Here is a 14,009-nt window from a genome sequence, read left to right on the forward strand (position 1 = left end):
CAGTGCAACGATACCCGGGTCCCCAGGTTGATCGGCAGCCAGTGCGGAAAAATCAACCCCAAGATGCACAGGGCACACCAGCACCCGCGACAGGCAGTCTGCAACCGGGTTTGCTTTACCCGCCACATGTTGGATGTCTGTTGTGAATTCGGAGATCGCCGCTAGATGGCGCTGCTGGCGAGCAGACCATGGCTCTGTCACCTTTGCCATAGCAAACGTCAATGGTTTGTGGTCAACATAGGCTGTGAAAGGGCGGCCTTCCAGCAGGAAACGGAAATGACGCGTAGCCAGGTACAACGCTAACAGTTCCCGGTCAAACACACTGTATTTTCGCTCACTGTCTCGCAAACCGCGGCTAAAAAATGCAAGGGGCTGCCACGCACCCGCAACCCGCTGTTCAACAACTGCACCAACAGCCACATCCGAAGCATCGGTCGTGAGGGCGATGGGCGCCCGAGACGCGGGGTGCGCCAGAAGCGCCGCGTTAGCCAGGGCAGCCTTAGCCCCCTCAAAAGCCTGGATCCTCACAGGGGTCCAATCAACCTGGTCCTTGGCTTTCTTAAGCTTCAAAGCACCATACAATGGTTGCAAGAGTTGGGCCGCACGAGGCAAGAAACGATTGTAAAAATTTACCATGCCCAAAAACTCCTGTAGCGACCTGACCGAGACCGGGCGGGGAAAATCCGCAACTGCATGCACCTTCGAGGGCAAAGGAACCGCACCCTGCGACGAAATGCGATGGCCCAAAAAGTCTATGACAGACAGCCCAAACTGGCACTTGGCTGTGTTGACAATGAGACCATGCCCATCAAGGCGCTGGAAAACCTGCCTAAGGTGCGACAAATGTTCATCAGCCGACGGGCTGGCCACCAAGATGTCGTCCAAATAGACGAAAACAAACGCGAGGTCACGCAGCACCGAGTCCATCAATCGCTGAAACGTCTGCGCTGCGCCTTTAAGGCCGAACGGCATCCGCAGGAACTCGAAAAGCCCAAACGGCGTAATGACAGCAGTCTTGGGCACGTCCTCTGCCCGCACAGGCACCTGATGATAACCTCGCACCAAATCGATTTTAGAAAAAATTGTCATGCCCGCCAGACGAATCGAAAAATCCTGAACATGCGGAATTCGGTAACGGTCATGGGCCGTAATGTTATTTAAACGGCGGAAGTCGCCGCACGGCCGCCAAGAACCGTCCGCCTTGGGCACCATGTGGAGCGGTGAAGCCCACGGGCTGTTGGACCGCCTAACGATCCCCAAACGCTCCATGGTAGCAAACTCCTCCTTCGCGGTGGCCAACTTCACGGTGTCGAGGCGACGCGAACGTGCGAAAACAGGCGTACCCGCAGTGGGAATGAAATGTTCCACGCCGTGTTTAGTAACCGCGGCAGAAAATGCGGGCGTTGTCAGCGAAGGAAATTCCGCCAGTAAGCGCTGGAAGACATCCTTTGACGCCGCAAAATTAGCGTGTGTTAACGGCCCGGGTCCCCCTGACTGACACGGAAAAGACGCAAAAGACACAGCATCAATGAGCCTGCGATTAGTTACATCCACTAACAACCCATTAGTGCACAGAAAATCTGCTCCGATAATAGGAACCGTAATGGAGGCTACAACAAAATCACACAGAAATTTGCGTCCATTGAAACACACAGTCACAGACTTGGTACCAAACGTCTCTATAGCCGAGCCGTTAGCCGCTGTCAGACGCGGACCACTGCCACGGGCCGAGAGGTCCGTAGCTGCAGGAGGGAGAAGGCTCTTCTGCGAGCCGGAGTCCACCAGGAACTGATTACCTGATATGGAGTCATGAACGAACAGCAGCTCCTCTTGATCACCAGCGCCCACGGCTGCTACCGAGCGCCGGCTCTTCCGTTTCCCGGTGCCTGGAACGCGCACGGAGGAACGCAGCGGCGCGCCTTGCTGCCGAAGCGCTGATGGAAGAAACACAGCTGGCCGCGCTGTGTGCGGGTGGAGACTGCTCTGCACGGAGACGTTCCTCGAAGACAGCAGGATCCTGTCCGCCTCCTCAGCTAATCCACGGAAGTCGCCGGCCGCCAAACAGGAAGAGTTGGCGAGGGCTGCGCGCACCTGCAGCGGGAGCTGGCGCAGAAAGATGTGCGGGAACAGGAAACCCTCATCCTCGGAGCCCAGCAACGACAGCATCTCATCCATCCGGTCCACTGCCGAACCATCACCCAAACCGGAAAGCGACAGTAGCTTGTCCGCTCTCTCCGCGGCTGACAAGCTGTAGCGTCGGAGGAGAAGCTGCCTGATGGCGGCGTATTTCCCTCGCAGCGGCGGGGCCCGCAGGAGCTGCATCACGCGCCGTGTGGATTGCTGGTCCAAAGCCGCGACCACCAAAAAATACCTGGAGTCGTCTGCCGTTACTCCTCGCAGATGGAAGAGAGCCTCGATGTGCTGAAACCACGGCGCGGGGTCGTTCTGCCAAAACTCCGGGAGCTTAACGTGCTCCGCGGAGCTGTTCGATCCTGGAAGCTGCTGCGCCATGGTCGTCGTGGAGACACGGTCCACGGGAGCCGGGGAAGAAAAAACGTCTTCCCCCGATGAGGAAGGGACACTATCCTCCTTCACCTCGAACATGTCCAAAAAACGGGGTCACCAATGTGGCAGGACAAGGAAAGGCAGAGACGCAGGTACTGCTTACTGTTGTTTATTCAGTAGTCAGGAGAAAAGGCACATGTTCCCCATACGGGAAGTATATATAGCTACAGACTTTACATTTCCCATCGACCCACCGGGTGAGAGGACACACCCATGAGTGCACGCCACAGTATTATTATTATTATTATTATTATTATTATTATTATTGTATGTTCCTCATTCAATACATACTGTTTCATATATATGACTTTGCTTGTTATTGTCTTTGCTTGGTCTTAGTGATTCCCTTTGTAAATATGTGTTTTATATTGTATATTCATTTACGATTACAGATAAATATATATTTAATTATATATGTCAATTAACAAATGACCCTTATCTGTTTTAAAAGATGTTGGAATGACTAAGGAAGATGTTTCTGAAATGCTTGGGTTTTTTGCTCTTTTTAAATGTGAAAAGAATGAAGATAGAAAATGTGGACTGTTTTGAATTCCTAAAAATTAAGTGTATAAATAAAACATATTGCACCTGAAGAGACGGCTCCAGGCAGAAGAGAAGAGCAGATTCCAGTCCCTGACTTTAATGAACATTTTTGCACAACATCTTCCTAAGAAATTAGTAGAACAAAATATTACATGTTAGGAAATTAAAGATAAAGGAGAAGGACGAAACCAGGTTCAGAGGGCGGTCTGTCCTAATTAACTGAGCTGCTATCACATTCACTGAATGGAAACTAGAGGCTGCCACTGTCCAAACACAGGATAGCTACAATAAAAATGTGTGTAGACATGCTATCGCTGGAGGTCATTCCTGCGGTCTGAAACCTCGTCTGTGGGTAAACACAGCACTGCAGTGTGTGGAAGCATCATCACTACCGCTGGAAATGTCATTTCTGTGGATACAGAATCTGGTAGAAATGTCACCGCCTTGGTTAGGGCTGTTATCACCCCAATCACCAGCGCTATTTATTCAGGTCAGTCTGGACATATGAGTTGAGAAGGCGACCCCTCCAGTCCCGCCAGCGACGGGCCGTCAGCAAGAGCAGCAGTGGGAGAGTACGGCAATGGTCTGATGGAGCAGAGGGGGGGGGGGTGGCTGGGAGATGAATAATTCCTGATCTTGGCTTTGTTTCAAGCGGCGGTCAGTCACACTTGCTCAGATTGCCCAGGTGAGAGAAGCTTTCTGGCAGCCGCAGCACTGCAAGATATTAGAGCAAACAAGGAAAATACAGTCGGAGACTTGGATTACAATTCAAGAGAGTGGATTTTTCTCTGTATCAGCTCTGATTGATTGATTCTGCAGACCCCCACAGTGATGGAAAATGCATATCCAGGGTTTCTGTGTTAATTGTACATTCGTATTTTGGTTTGACGAACGTATTTGCAAAAAAACAATATAATATTGTCTCTGTATTTTCTTTTCCTGTAAAATGTTTTCTCTTTCAGTGTTTATGTCACATTGCAGCCAATGAATTCTGCCAGTTAGTGACCGGCACGCAGGGACCGATGCTTAAATCCACGGGTGTATAAGTGACGGTAAAGTGGCGAAAGGATCTCTACACCAGAGAGCAGGCTGTCCTGGGGACTTTCCATGTTTCGCTGCTAGTTACTGTCAACTCTGTTGCTGTGGTGTGAGGCTCAGTCAGTGCTACTGTAGCTACTGTAAACACCGATCAATCACTGCAACCATCTCCTCCAAAGCTTTGTGAGAAAGCTCTGACAGCATCTTTAATTAACTCTGACATTATTTCATGACCTATTAATTGTCCATATTTAAAACACAATTAAACAGCTTTTGATATATTTAATGAAACAGTGTAAGATTTGAGGGGGGAGTTTCCCATGGCAACACTTCATTCTCAGTGTCTGTGCCTTTCTGACTGGTAAACATCACACCCTACGTTCAATTTACGATGATATAAGACGTTTTCCAACCAGCTCACACACACATTTTGTATGAGGATGTGTTGGATTAATGCAGTTACTTTCAGTACTTGAACTTCCCAGTACTGTTTCATTACTGCAACACTGTGATAGTGAATATTGTCTGTTTTGTATTTATATAGCACTTTAGTCTTGATGACAACTCAAAGTTCTTTACAGTACAGTTGTTTTGGTCATTTACTCATTCACACTCATTCATACATCTATAGGGTAGTTCTTATTTTCTATGAAGGGCAATTTGGGGTTCAGTATCTTGCGCAAGGACACTCCGTGATGTTTGTGATGTGTGTTTGATCTGTCTGTAATAATATAAAACAGTAATAATACTAATAATAAGAATAATTCTTCTTCTTCTTATGATATACCAATTTAAAGGAACTCTTTTTAATTATAACAATTCTGACCTTGTTAGTACAAACAAAAAACAAGCACTGATTAGAAATGAATTGAAATGAATTGAATTTTAATATCAGTTACAAAAAAAAATTTTTTGACCTGTTGTGTGTTTTGTTTCTTCGAGAGATTTTATCCAGATTTTATTAGACACATCTTTCAGAGGCCCTTGAAAAAAAAATGTGTTTCCGTGTTTTTTCTTGTGCTGAGAGAAAATTACTTCCTGAAGTCACAAAAGCCTTCTGGTGGGGTAATTATTTCAAAAACACACTTTTGTGAGTGCATTTGTTTCTCTCCACTCTCGTCTCAGCTCCTGCCGCTTCCAGATACTCAGATACGAGGGCCAGGGTGAAATGAGCCGATAATATGGCATTTAAACAAACTCCTCCGACTCCCATCGCCCACTCTGACATGCACAATCAACGGACCCCCCCCCCCCCCCCCCCCCGCACATAGAAACAGAATGTAATCCTTGCAATAAAGATGTGTTGACAACGGCAGTGTGAGACAACATGCTATTTTCTCTTCCACGTGTACCTCTTATTCAGTCTGCCCTACATTCTTAATGTGTGACGGGGAGTGCTGCAAACAAGCCGGTGTCACTTTCCCACACGCCTAAAGCGGTGACTTCAGGGACGCTTTGTAACGACGAGCAAAATGTTCTACAAGCTCCACGCACTTCCTGCGGTGAGCAGATAGAAGGGGTTTGGGCTGATTTTTAATGACAAGATTTGCTGCATTTTATGCTTAATGTTCTTTTGGACTATGTCCGTGGCTCTGTTCAGCTGACTCATCTTCTCTTTATTTAGTTATATAAAAGAAGAAGGCTGAAGCCTCTGCGGAAATAAAGAAAAGGGTCATGAACAAACTCAGGACCCCATTAGAAAGCCTCGGTAAGGCCTCCATCCATATGCACAATGCTCCCGGGGGACGGTGGCAGCTACGCCACTGGGGAAGTGTCCTGTACTCTGCTCCGGTTATGAAATAGAAAGGAGGAAAGCACTCAGAGCCACCGAGCCTCAGTGGATTGTTTCAGTTTTTTTTATTTTAACTTTAAGTATGTAATAGGCATTCAAACAGCAATAACCTCAACATATCCTCTGGGCAGAAAAAGCCAGTGTTGGCTAAAAGCTGCTGAAGCACTCTGCTGTTCATTTGCAATCATTGCGTTTGTTCCCCGCTTCAGATGTAGTGAGGCTTGTAAAGAATCAACCAGCCCACCATGTCTGAACACACACTAACATACACACACACACACACACGCACACAGCCCGATCAAAATGTTATTTGACTAAAATAAAGAGGCATGAAGATAATTGACCAGCTTACCTTGATCATTTATATATTATTTAAAAGAAACAGGCATTTTTTAAACAAGTTTATATTCACTATTGCAGCTTGGAGGCCACTTGCAGTCTTTTCCTGGCATTCTTCAAACATTCTCTTTCCCATGTTCAGAGGAAATTCAAGGACTTGTTGGGTAGAAGCAAATGTTCCACGTGCATTTTATTTGAATAGCTCGTAACTAGCAACTTGCAACCAGATACTTCTGGCCTGCATCGACTTATGATACATGTATGAATTATACACTCTCTCTCTCACCTCATCTCCACCCACCTCTCCTCTCTTCACCATCTCCTTCCAATCCAGAGCTTTCTTCCTGTTAATGAGGGTTTTTAACTTTGAGGGTCTTGACCTCACTATGTAAAGTGCCTTGAATAAATATATGTTATGATTTGGTGCTATACATATACGATTGAGTTGAACTGAATTTAGACCCTAGCTTTATTAAAGTCACTTTTAGCACCATCATTTGTACTGTCAGGATTCACATGCTTTTTCCAACTTATACTATGGATGTTTGAGCCGTGAATTCCTTTGAAACATGTGCGATACAATGATTTAAGTGGCTGTGGTCAAAATATATCATCTTCAGTTGGATGAAGAATCGGCTATATATCAAGATGCATTTATATATGAATAAATGCATATTTCCAATGCTTTCACTCGCCTTCTCCTGCCACCTCTTACTGCATGCTGTGCATGGTTTTCTATTTCCCCTTGTTGTCTAACAGTTTTCCTCAGCAAATAATCCAGTCCATCAGTCAACACAACCCATATTTACTGCTACATATTTACACTGGGACTGCCAGACACTCAACTGATGGCTTCAATTTACAATTACCCTCACAGATTTGATAGGCGACTCTGGCAGGCTCAGACTAGAATTCTCAAGTTCCCCCCGGAGACTTGCTTTGGAAATTGCTTTCCATTAAAGACATCCTTCATGTCGACCTTTTGTCATTACCTGTGAAGACGAGGCAGAGAGACAAATGAACTGAATCATAGGAAAAACTTGTGATTGTCACTGATCTCCTCTATGTATTTGAGTTTCATTTGCACTTTGAGTTTTTAAGCAGTTTTTCCTTCTGAGCGTACAATTCCTAATCTGATGCTATGCACAGGTGACTGAGAGCACACCGCCACTCCTCTACTCATCCACTATTTGGTAATCATTCATGCAGTGCTGTTTACCACTTTCCACAGAATGATGAAATAATGAAACGTGGCACGGCTCCTCGGTGAAAAGCCCAGGAAATCAAATGTTCTCATAAATGAGATGAGAGGAGATACACATCTGCGACTGGATGGAAGCAAAGCAAAGACAAGCCCTCATTTCTAATGCTGTCAAAAACAACAGGGATAATTAGTGTTGCAGAGAATACCTAATTATCGTTCTATTCAGGACCCGACCTTTTCCCTCTCATTTTATACTTCCTTTGAAAATGAGGTCTCTTATGTCTTAAAATAACCTGAACCTGAGAACTGAGCTGTATCTCCCTTTACAAGTTGGACTCCAGCTGCGTTGCTGAAAGGATTAGCATAGTATGTTAATACTCAGTCACTGGTTGTGTGTGTCAGAGCCCCGCCTCCTGCCTTCACTTTGTTTAAAATCAAAGCTTTGCTTAGCATTTATGCTGAGACTTAAGAATCACGTGCAGGTGCACTGAAACCAACTTTATCTGTCTGGCTGCATATCAGCTGTTTGATCTTAAGAAGTAAGAAAGTTTTTCTGCTTCAGTCTTCAGGAGCCTTCATTACCTGAAGGGATTATGTGGGTAGAAACTGGAGAGGTAAAGAAACCACCCGCATGTGCACATAAAGCTTTGAACATTTATCGTTGATCTGAATTCATTTTACACTTACAGTACATTTAAGGAGGTGCTACTGTACTGTATATGGTGAGCAAGCCCTTATCCATTGAATACCCCCTTCTACCACTGTCTGAAAATGGATTAAAAATATAACATTGGGTTTTTCAGCAAACTTGAGCCACAATATGTCAACTTTTTTAATTTAATGTACCCTGATGACAGTATAAATAAAAACACACATGGAGAGGAGAAGGAGACATGTGTTTGTGTATAAGGAGACAGGTCCTTTGCTCCTTTCTTTACACAACAGGTCAATCACTCGAAATCCATCCATCAATTATCAATTCTGCTTATCCTTTGAGGGTCACGGGGGAGCTGGAGACAATCCCAGGTGAAATTGAGTGAGAGGTGGGATACACCCTGGACAGCTCGTAAAACGTATTGCATGCCCACACTCTCACATTCACCCACTATGGTCAATTTAGTATTTGGAATGGACCTAACCCGGCTCTGCATGTCTTTGGAGTGACTCACTATAGCCACTTTCACAAATGCACTGGACCCCGCAGATCCTCTCATTTTCTCCAGAGGAGGTGCATGTGTGAACAGAAACATCTGAATGAGAGCCGCCGCAGGTTGTAATGACTTTATCCGCCTGACCTCCTAGTATAATGTCCATAGAATCCAAAGCTGATGTGAGAACACAGCAGGGGATCCCCAACTGGATTTACTGCAAGCAAGTGGAGGAGGTTAATGATGCTTCCAACCCACGTCAGACGCAAAAATAAAAGAAAACCAGTATTTCCCGGTGAAGAAGCAGCAACAGACACGTTGAAGACCCAGATGAAGATGTCAAGAGAGTTTTTGGTGATAAGAGCTGACGACGCCGACAGGGTGCTGTAAACATGACCGCGTGATCCAGGCAGAAGACTCTGCTTCCTGTCTCTACCTGCTCCACCTCTCACCTGAATAACACGGGGGGGTTGATGCTGTTGGGAACACGTCTGTGCATTGAACCTCCCGCTGTGAGAAACATGAACTCTGGGTAAACTCTGTAGCCAATTCTCTGGATTTTACCCGGAGGTCATGTCTGAAAACAGGTGATGCTATAATGCCTCTAATTTACTCATTTGGAGGCAATTTAGTTTCTTCAGATTGAACATGCAAAAGGAAGGAGCTGGGATCTTGGCTCCGCTAATATCCCTGTTGCTGTGAGGCGTCCTGTCTTCTGGCCAGCACTGGCTGTCTATTACTAATTTGTTATGTCTGTTTGAGGGAAACATGAAAGGCATATACTAAAACATACAATCACACGACAGAGAGTTAAATGGACCCATAGAAGAACAACAGAAAATAAAACAAGGAGTCAAACACCACAGACCAGGCTTTGGAAATTGAGTCCCACATATGCTGAGGTGCCGAGTGGAAGCAGGGACATCGTAGGAGTTTGTGAACAGGTTAAATTTCGTAAGGTAAACATTTGCTTTTAAGTCAGAATTTTCAATATAAAGTCCATGATCTTACCCTAAACTGCTGTGAGTGTCTAAACGTGTTATAACTTTCTCGCTTTAAGTTACTATAGCATGTCTTTTAATTACAGATTTTAAAGAACAAAATGAAATGAGACGTCATTTACCTTTGTTTCAATACCAACATCAACAACATGAGTTGCCATTCCCTTCAGTTCCAATTAACCAAGTCGGAATGTGGGCTTTAATGTGTTTAAAATTAGTGATAAAATGATGGCATGCAGAGTTGCCCAGAGTTGGCTTTTAATATGTTGAGTGGCTAAGGCTAATATAAGGATATTTTTGCAACTATTGCTGACTTTAAAACCTACATTTCAGATTCATTAATCACCCGAGCTGGATTCTCAGGGGACTTTTTGTCTAGTTCATATGAACATCAGGACGGGAGGATTTCTGCCTGTCGTCATCACGCGGCTTTTGAGGACACAATTGTGTTCACTAACTTTCATTCTCCTGCGTGTAAGTGACACTCAGATCCACCCCAGTCGGCCCCTTCTCACCTCCCAGCTCCGACTACCACAATATGGCAGTTGAGCTGGCAGGCAAACAAGGTGAGGAATCAGCGAGAGCAAAATGCTGTGTAATTGTATCTCAGCAGATACAATGAGGCAGGTCATGTTGAAACCCATATTCACAAAGTCTGGCCATTGAGCAATTCTTATTTTTTGTCTGTCTATCTCAAACAGGAAGAAGAAGAAGAAAGGGTGGCTGAGTAAAACATGTGAACTGTGTTGTTCCTGTCGGTTCATGAAAAAATTGGATGATTGCAAATGATGACTTAATGAAAAGCTATTCACAGGAAATAAATGATTGGAATTTGATACATCTGGGAATATAAGGTAAAGAGAGGCAGCATATACACAGTGCCTGACTCACATTAACAAACACACACAAACGCACTCCGCATAGGGCGACAAGTTATGCCAAGGCCTGTCAAGCTCAGGGACTGTGGAATATCTATAGGGCGCTTTGTTGTGGCGCGATCCGTCTGAGGTAATAGTAGCATGTGTTCCGTCTTTTCCCCTGCACACATCTGTCTGAGGAGGGGCGTCAATATGATGTATGAAGCTGTTTGCCAGGAATGAGCTAAGAAGAATGGAGCCCTGCATCACTTAGCATCCCATTGCCAGACACAGCCCCGCCATTACACCTCCCAGAAGTATCAGGCACACCCTCGTCTGAGTAATTTTGCCATCTGCTGACAATGTTTACACAGCGGGTGATTTGTCATCACAAACAGCAGGGCAAAAATTAACAAGCTTATTTATGATCCGCGTCGCATTTGCACAATGAAAATGCCATTGGTCATGTAAAACAGTCAGAAAGCTATTAAAGGTCTGACTGAGGTAGCGCCAGAGACGCATAATAACAAACAGAACCCAATGTTGTAAAGGTGAGTGTGTACTATCTGCAAATAATAGCTATATTTCCAAAAGATCAAAAATATGACACTATTGATGGGATGTATTAGTTTGAAAAATTGAGATGGACTTTTCCTTCGGAGAAGCTCAGCGCCCTGAATTAAAGCCCTGGGAGCACAATGCTATTTGCACTCCACCAAAGAATGTAGCTGAGAAAAGGTCACACAACAAATTGAAATCTTGGCCCAATATTAGATGTAGAGTGAGAGCTGAAGTGTGGAATGACTATGAGAAAACACTGAGGCAGAAGAATTGCGATGGGGGAAAAAAAAAGACGAAAGAAATCATGCCCAGTGTGTCTCAATGGGCATTTGAAAATCCTGGAGGCGCTGGTAAGTGTCCTCTGAGTTATGAGACCGCCCTCAAATGGCACATTCCTGGAGGGAAAGATTCTCATTTTGTATGTATAACTTTGAAAAGGTCACGAGGAGATCAGACAGGCATGAGAGAACGTGTGAACCATCAAGAGACGAGGGGGTCTGAAGAGAAGATCAGAAAGAGAAGAGGCAGAGAGCGCTGTTCCGATGCTCTGATATTCTCTTAACACCTCAAGAGCCTAGAGACACTGTTTATGGTGCGTGCCTGTGTGTGCGTGTGGATTTGCATGAGCACTCGCACGTACATCCACACAACGGGATCTGATGAACACAGCAAAAGTGTAATGTAATTTTGTGCTTTATAGTTTTCTCCCTTATCGGTAGCATGTTAGGACATATGATAACTACATGAAACAAATGAGATATACAGGGCGATAATTGATGAGATGCCACATTTGATCCTATAGAAGCTTCAAAACATTCTAAGGTTGGAGGGGTATTATTATAAATTTATAGTAGAATTATAATTAATTAAATTCTTCAATCATGTAGGCAATTTTAATGCAATGTGAATTTTGAATCCTGCACGTCATCAATGTTTTATCTTTATCATAACATGCATCATCGCCAAGCACCTAACAGTTCCCATAATAAGAAACACTTTAGGAACTGAGAGAAAAGAGAGGGGGGGGACACTTGAGTAACCTTCATATTTCAGCTCTGTCAGACTGGCTGTTTTGAAAATAATAAATGTGACATTTATAGAATACATAAATCCACCCTCTATAAAAGTTGTCACACTTGGTGATGAACCTGCAAGATTATGGGGATAAACTCTTTTTTGTGTTCTATGGTTAAACAATTAAAAATATATTACTATAATGCTCGGGTCTTCAGCAGCAGCAGACAGATGTTTTCAGTGCAAAAGCTCTGATCAATCAACTGTTAACTACCTGCTCAGCACCGAAAAGTGGGCAGACTAATTTAGCAGCTGGACCTCATAGTGGAGCATTTAGCAGCTAAAGAAGCAGATATTTCCCTCAGGACTTGTTGGAGACCAAAACAGAGCGAAATAGAAAGTTGACAGGTGCGACTACATAATATCTAACTGTCAGCACAGTAGGGTAAGATGATCGTTTCGGGATGATCACAGTAAACCAGTAGTGTTCAGATCATCAATTCCATGCCCTGGTATTCTGGTAGAGTTGACCAACTCTGAACTGCAAAGGAACCACAATGCGATTTGCCAACAAACGATGTCACACCCTTCGAAATTGAATGAGCTTTGTTTCTGTTGAAACCCTGGAATAGGTTATTGTGTGCTTGCTGGATAACTGTGGACCAGACATTGTGGGTACAAGTTATTACTCATGAAGCCAGCTGTTGCAGGAAAGACCGACACACGGTGTTCACTTATTACTGTTGATGTGTATCTATGTTGGAGCTTGATCTATTCCCCAGGGACCAGGTATCAAACATGGATACATCATACAGTCGTATCTGGGGCACTGGTGATAATACATACCATTACTGTCCTGACTGAAGACACAGAGCAGATGGATTGTATGAAATGATTCATCCTCCTGTTGCAGGAATTTTTCTGTTAGTGTTCGTGTTTCTAACGACTTGGCTTAGGACTAACTGTGGGAAAGAATATGGAGACTTTAGTCAAGGATATGAACTATAATATGGCCCAGAGTAATGAACCAAAATGATAACCATTGCTTTTCCTTATGATCAACATAGAGCACACAGGATAAGTTACTTGATTAATGTCAAAGCTGTCAGTGGATATTAATGCAGCATTTGCAATACTGTTTAGAAGGACTGTTTGTGATACAACTCAGAAAACCAGGAGTATTATACATTTTTTCTTCAGCTGAATCAATTTTTTGGGCATTTTGCATATTGACAGGCCAGTTCAAGCGTGAAATGGGGTTAGAGTGTGGGTGAGACACAGTGAAGTGCACCGCTGCAGGAGCAGCACCAGCCTCCATATGCTCACCACCAGGTGAGCTGGCATGCACTCGATACCTTTTAATAGTTTTAGGGGCCATGCTTGGGACTGAAAGCAAAACAAATTTAAGTATTTATAATCCATTTATGAATAATATTAATTACAGCCTTGTTTCTATGTAAAATACACCCTTACCAAGGCTATATATCAGTAACAAAAGTCATTTTCACTTTGAATGTTGTTTTGTCCTATTGTAACAGTCGGAAACTGAATTTTTGACACTGGTCTTGCTGTGGATCCGATCTCGACTGCTAGATTTGGTTCCTGGGTTCTTGCAGCTAAACACGTTTCCTGAGTTTCAACAGGGAATCCGCGGGAGAAAAGTGAGAAGTAGGGCTAGCGTCCTGATCAGAATGTCTGTCAAGATTGGAGCAGAACGTGGTGGAGCAAGTATATTAACCTGGCGAACAGAGGAAACTGAATTACAACAACAGATAAGACGGCATGCAAGACATCAAGAAGTTTAGCAACACTGGCAGTGATGGCTGAAGAATTTCAACACTGAGTGACTCAGCAATCTGGCAAAGACTGGAAGAAAGGACCGAGGCTCTATACCACAGCTGGTAAGTACAGTGGGAGTAAAAGAGGACGGACCTGAAACTAAATCAA

This window comes from Limanda limanda, chromosome 20 (assembly GCF_963576545.1).
Source record: "Limanda limanda chromosome 20, fLimLim1.1, whole genome shotgun sequence".
In the NCBI taxonomy this organism is placed as follows: domain Eukaryota; kingdom Metazoa; phylum Chordata; class Actinopteri; order Pleuronectiformes; family Pleuronectidae; genus Limanda; species Limanda limanda.